Source organism: Panthera tigris, chromosome F3 (genome assembly GCF_018350195.1).
Source record: "Panthera tigris isolate Pti1 chromosome F3, P.tigris_Pti1_mat1.1, whole genome shotgun sequence".
Lineage (NCBI taxonomy): Eukaryota > Metazoa > Chordata > Mammalia > Carnivora > Felidae > Panthera > Panthera tigris.
The window spans coordinates 29,746,695-29,762,664 of record NC_056678.1 but is presented as its reverse complement, the minus strand read 5'-3'; the positions used below and the strand labels follow the sequence as shown (position 1 = coordinate 29,762,664).

Sequence of the window (15,970 nt, the reverse complement as noted above, 5' to 3'; positions counted from 1 at the left end):
CCCTGGCTGGATGGCCTAAAAAACCCTAGAGTTTGATGGACCCTCCAAACATCAAATTTTCAGACTCAGAAAGATAATTGTCTACTCTGGACTTTGAAAGAGTCTTGAAGCTTTACAACTCAGCTCAGTGTCTCTGTCTGTAGAAGTATTTCCAAATGTCTAAGCTAAACTTATACTATAATTAGTTTTTCCACTTGAATAGCTGGTCATGAGTGAAATTCCAAGCCATAGGTCATAGCAGGGCTTAGGCTTAGAAATTGGAATTTGTCTTTTCCATACGGGAAAATTGTGGGGTTTTTCCTCTAAAACAATTATGCTCATAAACTCAGATAATCTAGTTGCCAACTAGTTTTGATTACCTGTGTATCCATACATACTCACATGGACAGAGACAATTCTGTGTGGATTTCATACAATACATCAAATCAATTAGGATTTCTTTAGCCATCTAAAAATTAGGCAGAGGATCTCACTCTGATTGCTTTGTTCTTCATGTTTAAACTCTTTCTTAAATATTTCTTTGAGGGGTGCCTAGGTGACTCAGTCGATTAAGTGTCTGACTCTTCATTTTGGCTCAGGTCATGATCTCACAGTTCGTGAGATCAAGCCCCACATCCGGCTCTGCTGACAGCATATAGATGCTTGGGATTCTCTCTCCCACTCTCTCTGCCCCTCCCCTGCTTATGTTCTCTCTCAGTCTCAAAAAAAATAAACTTAAAAAAATATTTCTCTGAGAAAATAATTCTTGGATAATAAACATACTTGGAGAAAGTTTATAAACTTCTCCAGTACCTAATTTTAGAGCTAGAGGTCGGGGCACCTGGGTGACTCAGTCATTAAACACCTGACTTTGGCTCAGGTCACAATCTCGTGATCTGTGGGTTTGAGGCGGCCTCAGACTCTGCAATGACAGCTCAGAGCCTGGAGCCTGCTTCGGATTCTGTGTCTCCCTCTCTCTCTGCCCCTCCCCTACTCATATGCACTCTCTCTCTCTCAAAAATAAACATTGAAAAAAAATTTTTTTAATAACTTTTAAAAAATTAGAGGTCAACTCTTTAAGTTACTCGGCTTCCATAACTGGCTTCTGGCTCATTCATTATCAACAATGCATGACTGTCCTATATAAAATGCCTCTTTAATTGGCTTTACAGACATCAAGTTTCAACAAAAGCAACAACAAAAAAGGAGTCAAAATAAAGAGAAATGATTCAGTAAATATGTGGTCAGTATGAATCTCTGAGACCCAAAGCATCGTTCTTTTTTTCCCCCTCCAATAGTAAGCTCTTAACCTCAACCGCTCAGTCACCTCCCACTTTCCCATCAACATTTATGGATTGGATACTATCTTCTAAAAGACTCGTTGATCCCCACACTGTATGTTCGTCCAGTCTGAATACTTGTAATTACTATGGAGTACTCACAAGAACAATCCAATCGTCCGTGACATCATTAATCACCACCAACAGAAAAGTCCAGATTAGCCAGGAATTGGTAAACTTATTTTAGTATTTGTCAAGAGTTGTGTCGTGTCTATGTTGGGAGAAGGAGAAAAAAATTCTAATTCAGCTACTCTGACACTGACAAGCAACACCTGGATATTTAGAAACACTCTCATCAACAAATAGACTTTTCATATGATTTTTGCATAGACACCACGTTCAATTGCCTGTCAAACTAAGAAGAATAAAAGTCAGTGACTATGTTTAACCAGTAGGAGTTTAAAATGTGCCTCCTCTCCATTTGACACGCATAGATTTGGTTCTCGGTTATGCAATCGTTGGCGCAAATATCCCCTTAGACGGGCTGAAGGGACAAGGTGGGAGACATTCGTTACAGTTACCTTTGCCCAGGCTTTATTTGTTCTGCAGATAATAACCTTTGGACTTCTTTACTCAACGAGTCATCTTGCACAAACAGTAAACTCTCTCAAAACTTTCTGTTCCCTTGAGACCCTTGAGAAAACAAATGGGGGTGGGGGGGGAAGCATGATCAAAATCTACTTTCTTTGGTCAACATCCTAAAATTGAGCAATTTCTTGACATCTTAAAAGGGACTGTCTGGCGTCAGGTTGAGAGTTAGTAAACTCCCTATTGATCAAATAACTGAAACCAGTAATAACTGCAGTCAGGATTCTAAGGTTGCAAACACTTGTTCTGTAGCTATTTCCTGTTCCTCCATGCAGCATCGTGAAAACTTTATCCACATTTACCCTGTGTAAGCACTAGTTGCTAAACTTTTAGGTCACATAGTTCTATCGATAAAACTATTTGAGACATATCCAATTTGTGTACTTTTACTTATAAGTTCCATGCATATTACTGGATCGTGTGCATCAAAAATACACACACCCTGGGGCACCTGGCTGGCTCAGTTGGTAGGGCATCAGTTGATCTCAGGGTCATGAATTCAACCTCACCTTGAGCCTAGAGCTTACTTAAATATATATTATGTATGTATCCCCCAAATATATATTATATATCTCAAAAAATCTTTACCTAAGATGGAATTTTAAAAATAAAGCAAATAGAAGATTTAATATCTTCCTTCTGCACATGACGGGATCATTTGGGATTCTCCATGGGGCCTGGATATTCTACTTCTGAACACACTGCTTTAAGAAGAATGCAGTGACCCACCACTGTCCCAAACTCAATCACCACCTCGCCCTAATCAAAACCCATTTTCGAAAAAAGATCTGCCATCAGTCATTATCATCTTATACGAATGAGGACCCATCATTAGATTAATGCTTCCAGCAGGATTTGCATTTTAAGTATATGCATAATTATGAGAAGAAAGCTTTATTTCACGTTAATGTAATATCAGGAATGTCAAAATAATTTATGATATTTGAAAGATAGAAAACGGTTCCTGGTGGCCCTAAAATCAGACAAGTTGGGATGCCCCTTATGTAGTGAATATGCCATAGCAGCACCAAACTTGGTATATAGAAAGGTCTTAGGGAGAGCCAACTGGTTAGAAAGAGGAAGAGGGGGGACCACACATGGTAGGAGATTTTTCCTGAGGCCAAGACCAAGTTTCTACTTGCACTGTATATTCATCTGGGAAGTCAGAGCAGGACGATAGCTAGACATTATAGAGGAAGGGCTTACATCCTCCAAGTCATGTTCACGACCCCCTCAAGACCAATTAAGAAAAAAAACTTGATAAACTCCCACGAGGTTGACATGGAACTTCAAAGGCTTGGTAGCCTCAAGTTGAGGAGTAAGACTTCTATAATTCAAGAAAAAAATCACTTTTGCCACAAACAATCACAGGTACTGACACAGCTCAGGTACTTATGTTTATCATGAATTCATGAAAAACAATGTTCCCAGAGGAAAAGATGAGCAATAATTTAGATTATTTTCATCCTTGGGAACAAGCAGTAAAAGTGATTACAAAATCAGAATAATCCACTAGACGTATGTATTGATCCGGCTCATCAGGTAATTACAAAATAGTCCGCTTCTTTTTGTTGTTTTTGTTGTCTTTAATCTAATGTTTATTTTTGAGAGAGAGAGAGAGAGAGAGACAGAGACAGAGAGCAAGGGAGGGGCAGAGAGAGAGGGGGACAGAGGATCCAAAGTGGGCTGAGAGCAGATCGGATAGCAGAGAACCCGATGCTGGGCTCAAACTCACAAACCACGAGATGCATGACCTGAGCCAAAATCAGTTGCTTAACCAACCAAGACCTCCCCCCCAACCCTCCGGTGCTCCGTAGCCTGTTTGGTTTTGACAAAAGTAAAGTGGAGAATGAAGCACATAAATTAGCTGTCAGGAGATGTCTCTTGTGTATGTATGTATGCATACAGATACCATCCATATGTATATCTATGTTTGTACGTATAGGGAAACTCCTGCCATTCAGTTTACCACCTGATAAGAAGTTGGGCTAATCAGGTGCCCATGAAAATTTGTAAAGTGATATATGTATCAGCAGACACAAAATAACGACGTAACCCAAAAACACCTCAAATAAGTATGCACTGACCGAATAAAGAGAAGGATATAATTAAAATTTATGAGGAATTTCCAGAGAAGTAGGGACAGACATTTCAGATAGATGAATAAATTGGCACGAGAAATGGAAAGAAGTTTAACTTAGCAAATTATACCCAGGGGACACAAGATTCACTAGTGTGAGAAAAGTATCCACACTGATAAAGTATGAATTACAAAGTTAAAGCTAATGGGTTGATAGAGGAACCTTGTTATGTGACAGTTAAGCCAAAATTTAGCTTTGCTTGAAGCATCTAGGTAAGGAAGGCAAAGCATGTATTACATTGTTGTTGTTTTACTTAAAATATTCCCTGTATAGTCCTTCCGTACTATGTGAGATAACATAGATACACAGACATAACATAAGAAGGCACAACATGATACCAGCTTTATGGGAGAGAACTTCACAAGTGTGGACAGGAATTCTACCTGCTCTGGGACCTTTTCAGGCTCTGACCTTTGTTTCCAAAATGTCAAGGGATCTCTTGTGTCATCACGAGCCGCCTCCCCCAGCCCCTCAGAGCTGTTACCGCGAAATGGCCATAAACTATGCCAAAAACGATAAGACCTGAGAATTGCTGAACACCACCAATTCTTCTGTCAACATTCCTGTCCTGAAATCTCCTTTTACTTAACAAACCTAGATCACCTTCCTTTAATGACACCAAACAGAAGAAAGCTGAGGCAAATAATCAATTCTCTGTCTCTCCAAAAGACGATCGTCAGGAGGGAAATGGAAAGATACCTCCTGTCTAGTTTCTCCTGCGTTTTCTCGGTCCCACATCTTGCTTTGTAATTGTCATGAGCTGCTCCACCTGCTCCCGATCGAACTTCCAAAAGGAATGGAAGCTCTACCGGGAGCAAAATCTGGCTTTTCAGTATCTTATGTATTCCCTATCACAAGTTTTAAAAGTTAGTTTCAGCCTCTGTGCACAGCAGGAACTCAATGTGTTAAGCACCAGATGGTATCCCAACCTTGCTCAGATGATGCGTTAAAGAATGTATGGATCAGGGCGCCTGGGTGGCTCAGTCAGTTGAGCATCCGACGTCAGCTCGGGTCATGATCTCACAGCTTGTGAGTTTGAGCCCTGCGTCGGGCTCTGTGCTGATGGCTCAGAGCCTGGGGCCTCTTCAGATTCTGTGTCTTTCTATCTCTCTCTGCTCCTCCCCCACTCACACTCTGTCTCTGTCTCTCAAAAATAAATAAACATTAAAAAAAATTTTTTTAATAAAAAAAAAGAATGCATGGATCAATCAGCTCATCAAATTGATCACCAAGCTATGGATAAGAGAATCACAAATTCCATTCAGTTTGGTTATTGAGAAAGTCAGCTAATGACCAGGCCACAAATTATCCTGTTAGTGTTTACCAGTTTAATAGCCAAATACACTTGGCACTGCTCAGCAGTGGATTGTGGAAACTGTCAAGTCAACCTAAAGTTAAGATGGATTTGAATCTCCACAAGGGCAGAGGCTGTGCCTGTTTAGCTCAACACATTTCTCCAGTATCCATCATAGTACCTGCTGCATAGTAGATAATTATAGTAGCTTGTCATTAAGATGACCGCCATCAGTTCTTTCCTTCTTTGAATGCACCAGCCATTCCCCTACTGTGAGTGGACTCCATTTCTCCATCTCTCAGAATCTGGGATGGCTGGTGACTGCTTCAACAAGCAGAAAGTAGAAGTCACCCGCATGACTTCCAAAGCTAGGTCTTAAGAGGCTTTGCAACTTGCACCTGGATTTGAGAACACTTGCACGTGAGGAAGCCGGTCATGTAAGAAGGCTGATTACCAAGAGACCAACAGGCTCTGAGGAAACCCAAGCTAGCTATGGGGAGCAAAAAAGATTCCCGAGGAGCCCGAAGCCAGACATGAATAAGGAAACATTTAGCTGACTCCAGCCCCAGCTACCATCAGACTTCATCCATATGAGGGACTCAAGCAAGAGCTGCTCGGCTGAGCCCATCAACCGTAAGAATCAAGAATGACAATAATGAAGTGTCTCCTTAAGTCACCAGGTTTGGGGGTAGTTTATGACACAGCAACAGATAACTGGAATAGTGTTCAATGCTTATTGAACGATTTATAAAAGCAGCCACTTAGAATAAAGGTTCCCAAATGAGCCCAAATAAATCCATTAAATAAATTATTAAGGTGATGTCAACAATGGTAAAGACTATCAGAAAATTGGACAACTCTGTGGATAATTAAGGCCAAGAGGAAATCTGCTACAGAGTAGAGAAAGTAATTTTTTTTTTGAGAGTGGAATTTTCCAGATTCACTAACCATCTTGACTGCATTCATTAGATGATTGCTCAATGCTCTACTTCCCTTTACACAAAATAAACTCATGATTGTGTTCCATCCATGATTCTGGGTGCAAAGTAGAAGAAAATATATTCACCAAGAAGGAACATGAGTAACCAAGGGAAACAGATTTTGTGGAGCCTGGTTTTTCTGTGAAGACTCTATCTCTTCTCTCCATTCTTTGAATTTTGTAAAATAGACTTTGCTCCAGGTACACTGTGTAAAACAACTAAATATAGCCAGAGATCATGGTGGGTGGGAATGGAAAGAGAGGCTAAATACTGGGCACTAGCCGCTATTACATCATCACATCCCCCATAATTGTGCTATTATGCACACAACGCTTCAGCTAGATACAGTCACCACTTTATAATGATAAAAAGATTAATTAGTGACATGATCCATATCTTCCATTTCTTTGATGGTTGTAAATAAGTCTGAGTCATTCTACTATTATTTTTACCATAGGCACAATAGTCTTACCCTTTTTTGATGAGGAAAATGAAAATATCAAGAGGATGTCTTTAATCTTGCACAGAGTTTTAACTTGGTGCCTTTCTAGGTAAAACCACATCGAGGTCTGGCCTTCCCTTTCCTGAGTATCTTTTTCTCGGGCTAACACCCGAGTCTACCCCACCCTCTCCTCACTTACAGAATACTCCCCACCCTGCCCCACTGTGAACTCATAAACCTCACCTTCCCAAAGATGTCCTAACTCTTCCAGAGCACAAAAGTCATGTTCAGACCAAGTGAATAAAATACGGAAATACTTGGACTAACTCTGCAAAACCAACTTGATACTTCAGTTTAAAACATATGTGTGTGTGTGTGTGTGTGTGTGTGTGTGTGTGTGTGAGAGAGAGAGAGAGAGAGAGAGAGAGAGAGAGAGAGAATATAGACAGCCTCTACCAGACCCATTATCAAAGCCTCCTCTTTTTGGCTATGTGGACAGGACCCAGAGCTCAAGCTTAAGGTCACTTGTTGAACAAGAAGCTCTTCACTCTGAGCAGACTAGGAGGGGAAAGAGCTTAAGCCAGGGAAGAAACTAGGGCAGTCATTAGGGAGAATCATCAGATTCCATGGGCACAAGACCTTGACACCTAACTTAAATACACGGAGACAACTTTCTGATTTGCTACTCATTCTATTGTCATTCCATCCAAATCACTTCAGAACAATTTTTTGTTTGGTCTTGTCTGGCATCGGGGGATAAAGAATGGAGTAAGATCTGCCCTCAAGAGTCAAGAGAAAATGGGTTATGGAGGGATGACCATTTGGATTTCTCATGGGAAGGACGAGGAGCATTTGTGCCTGACACTTTTTGTTGAGACTCAGGAGGCACCACCTCTGTCCTCTGTACCATAACGGCTAAAAGCCTGGCGATGACATCCCCAGGCTCCTTTGGCAGTAGGGTTTTCAGTACCACCTCCCACTGAGAGATGCTCTTGCAATCATTGGAGGCGGGAGGCAAAAGCCATTTTTCTCTATCTGTAGCTACAAGCAGGTGTGCGGGCACTAACAGACTGCAGACATGGGGTGGGGGGGGTTCCGTGTCAGCTTCAGGGCTTCTTCCTAGGCCTCTCCCCCATCAGTGCTGCAGGGAGCTGAGATCATCGGTGGCAAGCTGACGTCCTGGTGGTGCCTTCACTTCAGATTTCCCTTCATTCCCTGGCTCTCCCAGTGATTCTGGTTTTGGAGTCCTCGAATTCCTTGCACTGAATTCCTCCCTGATGAAACACTTTGAGTACAGGCAGAATGCGGTAGGTATGTTTCGGTAACAAACAACTCCCCAACCCTGGAGAATATGACAAAATACAGGTTATTTCTTGTTCACGTTGTAGGCTGAGTGGCTTCTATCTTGTAGCCACACCATCCGGAACACATGTCCTGCAAGATCCCTATGGACGAAGAGGAGACAGAAACAGGGAAAACGTACACACACTCTTAACTCCGTGGACCAAAGGAGGCACAGTACTTCTGCATACACTCCCTTACAAAGAACTGGTCCTCTGGCCCCAATTAACTTGCAAAGGAGAGGGGATTGTGGTCTTCCCCTGTGCCCGGGGAAAAGAAATCATTTGGTGAACACATTACATTGCATCTGCCGCAAGAGACTTCTATTTTCCTGAATAAACTTGACTATTCTCTTCAGTACCCGATCTGGTGTCCTGTAACAAGACCCTGATATATGTGGCGTTGACTTTGCGGTCAAGGTGCCAGAGCAGATATATTAGTCTGGATGGCTGCAGATCCATATCATGCAGTGGAAAAATACCTGGCAAAACTGCTGCTTTTCGTAACTTGGAAGTCAGACCATGTGACTCTGGAGCTCGTAGGTGAAAAATAGCATGCGTTGGTTGTTATTGGCTGCTGTTGACAACATAATAGAAGAAAAAGAGGATATCAGGAAATAATTAACTGGTTTTTAGGCAAAGGCGAGAAGAAAAAGCAACTGCTTCTAGAGCTCCCTTCTGGTAGCAATTTCTGTATTAGTCAAGGTAAGTAATGATTGCTGGTATAACAAACAATCCCTAAAAGCTCAGCGGCTTCACGTATGGACATTTATGTCTCTCTCACAAAAAAGTCCAATGTGGATATTCCCGGTTGGGCAGCTGTTCTGGGCTGCTCTTCTCTAAGCAGTGATTGAGGAATCCATATTCCTTCCCTGTAATGGCTCCAGGCATGGGGGACATCAAGACCGCTCTGGCATTATCTAGCCAGAAGATGGAGAGACAGGGAGGGACAGAGACAGAGAGACAGAGACAGAACGGAGAAACTATCACAGTCTTCACCGAACCCCCATGTGACACATATCTCTTGAATTTCAGCTCAGACTCCCCTGATGAGAACTGGTCACATGGTCCCACATCACCACAAGAGAGGCTGGGAAATACAGTCTCCTGCTGACATCCCAGAAACACCTCTACCTGGCAGAAGGGGAGGATGAATCTTCATTGGCCAGTTAGCCACCTCTGGCACAGGACTGGGACGTTTCTTTCGTTTGTTTGCTGCTTTGTACTTTCTTCCCCCCTTGTTAACAATATAGCTTTGTGCTCTTTCCAACTTCTCTTTTTCTTTTGACATGCACTTTCTTTTGTCTTTTGTTTGCTCTTACCTTCCCCTCTTATTTTCCCGTTAATGATAACGAATCGTGGCATTCCACTCTCTGAGAAATTTCTAAGCGTAAGGTCAGGAACAAAAAGCGGAGCTGCTATCTTGTCTCAATTGAGAAAGGAAGTCATTCCTGTGCCTTTTCTCCCAACTCAAGTCCCCTCTTATCCTCACTGTGGGAAGTGACGCAGCGGCAGGAAGGGGCGGTCAAAAAACCGTCACAGAGCCAACAAAGTATCTGCGAGTTTGGTGATGCTTTTCAGACTTCCTTGTTCCATGTTCTTCGGGTTGTTTCAGGTTTTGTACTAGCTTCAGGGTAAAAGCTTTGTTTTTCTCTTTATTCAGTTATTAATGGAGACTACCTGTCACTGCTGGAGGAAAGTGGCATGTGTGATCTAGACGGTTTTCAATAACTGTTTTCAATAACATGACTCTAGAGGGGTTTCTTTCAGTCACTGATGCAACTTTTATCCATTTTCAGCTTTAAGGAAGAAATAAACAAACATTTTCGAAAATGGGAAATGTAAATATTTATAATGTGGCAAAAGCCAGACGCCTCCGTGAAAGGTAACCAGCACAGGTCACTAATGCTTCCTTACAATCTACCTGGCTCTGTGCTTTATGTGGGCCGGGGGTGGGGGTGGGGGGTTTAGGACAGAAAAATAAGGCTGCGGTTCCTATCCCAATAGTTCCCGTCCTTTGGAATACCCCCCAATGTAATGAGTTGGGATTGGTCTGCTCAGAAATTGGAGTTTTCTAACTTCAGTTGGAATCCATGTTGAGCAAGACTCGATTCTCAAATCTGTGTCATTATGTGGCAAAGAGTCCCTGTAAAGTCGTGGCCTCACAGCATCTTTCTATTTCTGTGTTTGCTCTCTTTTCTGGTGAGGTAGCTGCCATGAAACTAGAGCCCTGGGGTCCTAACAAGCTCCTAGAGGCACTTTTGACTATAAGTGAGCTATTCGGTATATTTGGGGCAGCAAAAATAATAACAATACCAACATGCTTTTACATCTTTGCCAGATAATGTTCAACCACTGTCACGTTATGAAGCAGGTATGATTATTGTCATCCTTATTTTATAGATGAAGAAACTGAGGCCTGGAGAAATTAAGTCACTTCTTGAGGAGATACAGCTATTGATTGTTACTTCAAGAACTTCAACTTGATTCTGTTCGACGGCAAAGCCAATAGCTTAACCACTCTGTTACCAGTCTATTTCCATAAAACCAACCCAAAGAATTAGCATAATGGCCATGGGAACTGGACAGGACAATCATCAGAAAATAAAGGCAAAAATGCAAACTTCCATAGAAATGAATCGTATCAACAATAATTATCAACATTTCTTGAACACTTGCTATATGCCAGACGCGGTTCAGAAACCTTTATGCGGATTAACTCATGGAATCTTCACAACAATCCTAAGAGATGAGTTATTTATTATTATCATCCTAATTTTTCTTTTTTTGCAGAAACTGAAGCACAGAGTTACTAAATTACAGGATCACACAACTAGCAATTGCAAGACGCAGAGGAGTTGGAATAAAAGCGTAACGAACCTATTTGTCCTCCATGGAGAGAAGAATGGACAAACTGGAAAAATAACTTTTGAAAGTTCTTGAGCATAGCTTACCTTCTGTGACTCACTCACACCGTCCGAACCATCCTTTGGGCAACTCGGATCCCAAGTTCTGGTCCAACCTCTTCCTTCCACCTGAACTGGGAAGTTTTGGATGATGGCCGTGTATCCTCATACACGAGCGACCCGCATCCCTCCCTCACCGGACCAGGAGGGTTCCGATGCCAAGGAGCTCTTCTGTCCTATTGAAAGCAAAGAATGGTTGCCTCTGAGATACGTACAAAGAGCAAGCAAATTTAGTCAGTTTATGCAAAACACAAAATGGCATCTGCCGTCTGGAAAAATACACCAAAGCCATGAGCCGTCAAGCCCCTTTGGCATGTAAAAATCAACACTTTTTTTTAAGTCTGAAAGGTCCATGTGAACTCCCAGTTTCATTAAATATAATTCTCTCTTCCCCATTCCTGCCACCAGCCGACCGCTCTCCCAGCACATGCACTACTCCCCCTCCCCCCAGTTAAAATATACATACATACATACATACATACATACATACACACATATTTTCCCCCTTCTCAGAAGTACAATGATCATTGAGAAGGTGGCCTTGACAACAGAGGGCTTTTAAAGGGAAGATGAAAAAAATCATTCATAATTACTTCTTTTTTACATTTAAAATGATTGTTTTTTACATTTACATTTAAAATGATTTTTTACATTTAAAATGATTACAAATACACTTGCTTTGGCATTGTGTATGTCTACACGTCTTGACGCTAGTTTTTCAATGACATTCCAGAGGCCCCCAGATTGTGGGTTGATGTTGCTGCTGTCTTTATGATCACAAACTCGTGATATTGCCTCCATCTGCACTCACTTCAAGGATTTCCAACCAGATGGGAACAAGGAAGGCTGAGCTCAGGCTTTGCCTCGGTTTTGGGCAGAGCAGGCAGGGCACCCAGGCAGAAATGCATCCATCACATAGTGGGGAAAAGAGGCTGGTGATGCCTACTTAAGAGTTGGGGTTAAACGGACAGGAACTGAGACCGGGAAAACCGCTGGTGAAGTGTAAGGGGGAAGCTGATCACACCAAATGGACTGAAAAGGGACAGAATCGTGGCTGAGGATGAAGTTAGCTACAGGCTTGGAATCAAGGAGGCTGGAGCATGGTCAGAAACAGAGCAAGAACATTGACGAACGTGTATGTAACCGCAACTAGATGCAGGAAGTGATTCCCCATGGTCCAGCTACTTCACACACATCAGATCATTGTCACAACAGCTTTTTGAGGGAGGTACTTGACATACGAGAAAACTAGGGTCCAGAGAGGTTAGGTCACACGGCTGGTGGCAGTGTCTACATTTAAAAATGGGTGGTCCGATTTCAGTCTGCCCTGTTTTACTGCCTACTATATACATATAAATAAATGAATGAATGAATGAATGAATGAATAAATAAATAAATATCTTAAACAAAACAGACATACACCATAGGACTATCAATTTTCTCCTGCTACAGTAGAAAAACAGGTAACTTTTAGTTAATGTATTGACCTGTATTTCCCTATTCTCTATTTTATAATGAAAATATTTCAAAGATTGGTGGGAAAAGAAGATAAAACATGCTTAATGAAGGAAAGAGGCTAAAATTTGGTGAATGAAGGAAACATGTTTTCTCAGGAACAGAGGAGCATAGAAGGCTGGACGCCGGTATGAGGCATGAGCGGCAGCCGGGACTGGTCCCAGTGCTGTTCGGATCAGAGTTCATTGTGACTTGTTATCTGCAACCATTCAGCTCTTCCTGGGCCCGTGCCCTTCCAAGGCTGAGGATGATTCCCAGGGTCAGGTTTTTGAGGGTAAGAGAGGGGCTTGCTGGGGGCAGGAAAGATGTGCTGGGAACAGTTTGCATCTCCAGGGCTGACCTGATCAGAGGTCTTTCCCTTTTCTTCTTAGTCAGCACCATTTGCGCATGTGTGTTTCGTCCCTGGCTGCTTCATTCAGTCCTCTCCACCCTCATTCGAAAGTGCCTGGTGACAGGTTATTTTTCAGTTGCGTTAAAATGAATGCTCTGTTGATCATCTCTTTACTCTTTTAGACTTAGGGAGACATGGTGACGTTTCCTAAAAGTTGGTGTGTTATGTGTAACCTGCTCTAGCAGTAAGAGACATAGCCTGGAGTCTATCAGACCTCACAATTAAAATCCCAGCTCTGCTACTTATCAGCTGTGGGACCATGGACAATTTATTTAGCTACTTTGATCCTCAGTTTCCTCATTTGTAAAATGCAAAATGCAAGATGAAGGGTTAGACTGGCTAAGTAAATAGTAATAATAATGATTTTTATTATTTATATACTTATAAATAATTCTTCATAATAATAATTTATTATTATTATTATTATTTCTATCATCAGCAACTGTGGTAACATTAGATTCTATCACGGTAGAAGAACCATTCCTGCCACTTCTGGGGAGTTGCCAAGTTGCTACAGAAAGGATGTGACAATGGACTCCAATATATTATTGAAATGACATTCTCCAACTCCAGGGGCTGAAGAGCTTGTTGCTATCACAGAACCCCCTTTAGGCCAGTCTTTTGAGTGTCACTTACACCAGTTTGGAAGTAATCTGCTTGCTCGCCCTTCCAGCAAAGGATGTCATGATCAGCTAATGGAAAGTGACAAGAAGGGATATAATGAATGAGAGGGAGTTAAAGATTGGGATAAAAAAAAAAAAAAGAGCCTTGTTCTTTTGGGGAATGCACAATGCTAAGCATACCATGTTAAATCGTGCGTGTCAAATAATGGACTAATTAAGAATCTTCACCCATTTTTTTTCACATCTCATTTTTGTTGTCCTTTCGTAGATGTATTTTCAAATTAGCTCTTAGCTCTTTAAATAAGTACCAAGGGGAAAGAAAAAGAAAGAGAGAGAGAGAAAAAAAAAAGCTTGTCTATCAGAGAAGCAAAAGATAAATGTAAAAGGAAATGCGCCAGGGATGGAGATGAGGGCTTTGCAGGATATGCTGGGAAGTTTTATAATCAGAGCGGCAACTTCTTGAATAATGGAATTTAATAACATATAATAAACTATGATCTGGGAGAACTCTGATTCAATCCCACTAATTGTTTGAGCCAGTGAAATGAAGGCAAAGTTTATCATGCCAACGTGCTGCTAATGCCACTGAACACCGCGGGGGACAGACAATTGTTCCCAGCTGCCTACCCCCTCACACCCAGAGGGCACATGGTCCCTGCCCTCCAAACACCAGGCTGAATCCCCAACTTGCAGTGGCAGACCTAGTTCTAGGACTTTAAAGTCACAGAAATGTAATTTTTGCAATCAACAAACTATTGTATGAAGCTGAGAACAGAGGGGTAACTAGATACAAAGCCTCCAATTAGGTTATAAAAACTAATAACCAATATGCTTTCATGCTAATGCCAAAAAGTACAAAAACCTATAATAAATCTAATTGAGCACACGATCATAAGCACTGTTTTTCTACCTACATAGTTCTGCTATATTAAGGTATACTCCAAATAAACACGTTTTTTTTTTCATTGTTATTGAAAAGGGTGCCTTTTTTTTTCTTTTTAATTTGGATCATTTTACCAACGTCAAAAAATGCAGATGTATAATTGAGAAAAAATTATTTTCTCTGTCATTACTCATTGACTATATTTCAGCATAAAAATGAAGGAATTGAAGCAATTATCTGGATAATTCGTATCTCCCCCAAAAGATTAGAGATTTCTAATAAAAAAAAAAAAACATATTGTGTTTGCCTAAATTACTCGGGTAATAGCCTTAGTTTTCACTTTATGAGAGTGGACCTGTCTATTGATGAAAAGTCTTTTGTAATCATTTAGAAGGGTTTTTTTTTTTTAGTTTTTTTCTGACAATTAAGTGTATGATTTCTTTGTACCTAAACTTTGTACCTCAAAAGTACAAACTAAAATTCTACAGCACATTTTGCAAAGCAAGTACAGTCTAAAATTCTACAGCATATTTTGCAAAGCAGCTACGGTAAATTACAAAACCTAAAAAGAAATGTGAAGAATGGGTATTACCTTCCCTTTCCCAACGAGGTCCATGAAATCTTGGTTACTTTTGGGAATCAAACAGGGAGTGAAATACCTCTGTAAACTGGTAGTCTAAAAACAGGAAAATTAGTCTTGTGCCACAGCTATGAGCAGCTAATAAAGAAAACACGGGTAGAAGAGATTAAGGTTCAAATCAAGGTCAGAAGAGAGACTGGTTGAGGAAAACTGCCATGTTCCATTGCATGGCAGTTTGAGTGAGACAGTTTCCCCCTGAATCAGTCTGAGGTTGAAAAATTACACTGTTGAGGTTAATAAAGAAGCTGGGCATTTGTTTGGACTGAGATTCCAATTAAAATGTTATTTGGGGGCAGTCAGAGCTAATGTCTTGCTTAGAGGTAAACTGAACTGCCTTTTCAGAGGTTGAAAAAGAAGAAGAAGAAGGAGGAGGAGGAGAAGGAGGAGGAGGAGGGGAAGAGGAAGAAGAAAGAATAAGAAAGACCACCTAATCTGTCAAAGACCCTGAATAACTGGCAGAAAGAATTGTGTTTGCTGGGCCTGTGCCCAACTCAGCAGTGAGCATTCTTGAGGGTTTTGTGACATCATCCAAGGCAGCTGAGGTTTTAGGAGTTTTTGATCGTTGCACTGGGTAAGGAATCTAGTGTTCAGCTTAGCCTTCTTTGAGACAAAGAAAAAAAATCTGGGTGGTGTAATATGCCAAGGTTTGGGTTGGGTTTTTTGTTTTGTTTTTTTGTTGTTTTTTTTTTTAATGCCACAAAAGGGAATCAAGAATTCCGGGTCTCAGTCTGACGATTCTAGCCCAGAAACAAAAATTGATGAATACAGTTAATTGAATTTCTCAGTCCATACCAATTTGCCCACAGTTAAACAAAACCACCAAAGTTTGCTTTCATTTCACTTCTTAA

The 15,970-nt window shown here is 41.2% G+C and overlaps 1 long non-coding RNA gene across 1 annotated transcript in view; it reads right to left on the bottom strand.

Moving 5' to 3' along the window:
- Positions 1-15,970, bottom strand: part of LOC107180979 — a 90,094-nt gene that overhangs the window by 57,397 nt on the left and 16,727 nt on the right. Inside the window, exons 4-6 of the long non-coding RNA XR_006213869.1 lie at positions 11,059-11,246; positions 1,841-1,952; positions 1,422-1,530 (exon numbers count right to left, since the gene is read on the bottom strand). This is a non-coding gene — a long non-coding RNA (uncharacterized LOC107180979). The remainder of the gene's footprint in view (positions 1-1,421; positions 1,531-1,840; positions 1,953-11,058; positions 11,247-15,970) is intronic.